This window comes from Elephantulus edwardii, unplaced genomic scaffold (assembly GCF_000299155.1).
Source record: "Elephantulus edwardii isolate Elephantulus edwardi_28Jun2011 unplaced genomic scaffold, EleEdw1.0 scaffold00243, whole genome shotgun sequence".
NCBI lineage: Eukaryota > Metazoa > Chordata > Mammalia > Macroscelidea > Macroscelididae > Elephantulus > Elephantulus edwardii.
Window position 1 is genome coordinate 2,250,765 of NW_006399993.1, and position 1,512 is coordinate 2,252,276.

Here is a 1,512-nt window from a genome sequence, read left to right on the forward strand (position 1 = left end):
AGAAGAGATTGAAATTGTTAACAATTTCATCTTGCTCAGATCCACAGTTGACATTCTTCGCATTAGTGGTCAGAAAATCAAAAGATGAGTTGCACTGGCAAAGACTGTTGTCAGGAACTTTTCCTGAGTGCTGATGAGCAGCAGTGTCAGTCTAGGGACAGAGGTGTGCTGGATCAAGGTCCTGGTCTTCTCAGGTACGTGCTATGCATCCGAGGGCTGGACCATAAATAAGGATGACAGAAGAATAATTGATACCTTTGAGTTGTGGTGCTGGAGACGAATATTGAAAATACTATGGACTGCCAAGAGGATGACTAGGTCTGTCCTAGACAGAGTGAAACCAGGTTGCTCCTTGGAGGCAAAAGATTTGAAACTGTCTCATACTTTGGGCATGCTGCCAGGAGATAATAGTTCTTGAAGTAGGACATCATCCTTGGAAGGATGGAGGGCCAGCACAGGAGAGGAAGACTCTGATGAGATAGATGTAGTGACTGTTGCAATGGGGACAGATGTGTCAGAGACAATGAGATTGGCTGAAGATAGAATAGTGTTAAGAACTATTGTTTGTAGGGTAGCTATAAATTGTACTCAACTCAGTGGCACATAACAACAGTAACCCATCTACATGGCATAGTCAGTGGCTGGGAAAGCCATTTTGAATGACAAACCTTTAACATCACAGAACATCAGTTCTTTTTATTAAAAATAAAATTAATTTCAAAAAATGAAAAGTCAGTATCAAATTGTTCAGTCAATTTAATGTGCATCTGTGTTTATATATTCTGTTTTAACATTAATAGTTTCTATTTTCCTTAAAGTTTAGATTCTTTTTTTTCTGTCTTTTCTGTCATTATCCAAATAATAATTAGATGGCTTTCTTGTGCATGTAAATCTTGGTCCTCTTTTCTAACCAGATAACTAGCTTCTCTCTTTACAACACTCATCATGGAAAAACACTGAATTTAAGTGTGATGAAATGGAAAAAGTGTGAACTTTGGTGTTGGAAGACCTGGTTACAGTTCTGGTTCTACCAGCTTGTGTGTCCTTAGGCAAGTTACTTAACACTCTGAACCTACATCTCGTTTCTCTAAAATGAGATCTACAACTTCTTTGAAGGTATATATTATGCATTGAATAAAGAAATATTTGCAGAATTCATGAAGTTTTTAAAATGCTATAAATTCTTCTTGTTTACTATTGAAAATGGAACTCTTGTGTATACATAGGAAATATTAGAAAGAGCTTGATTAAATTTCCAGATCTCCCTCCTCAGGGAATCCTGAATCATATCAATGGAGGGACCCAGAAATCTTGCTTTTAAATTTATTTTATTTCTCTATCCTTATTCTTCTGTGTCTTCCAATTCCTTTCGATACAATGACTCAGTATATTCCTTCCATCTTTTTTTTAATACTTCCGGGATCATTTAACGTTCTGCCGAAAGCATCCTTGATTATAGCAACTCGAGGTTTGAATTTGTTCTTCAGTTCCTTGAGCTTAAGATATGCTGAG

At 36.8% G+C, this 1,512-nt stretch overlaps 1 protein-coding gene across 1 annotated transcript in view; it reads left to right on the plus strand.

The window, feature by feature from the left end:
* The window catches only part of TESK2 (testis-specific kinase 2), a 230,884-nt gene that overhangs the window by 58,624 nt on the left and 170,748 nt on the right, over positions 1-1,512 (plus strand). The window lies entirely within an intron of this gene.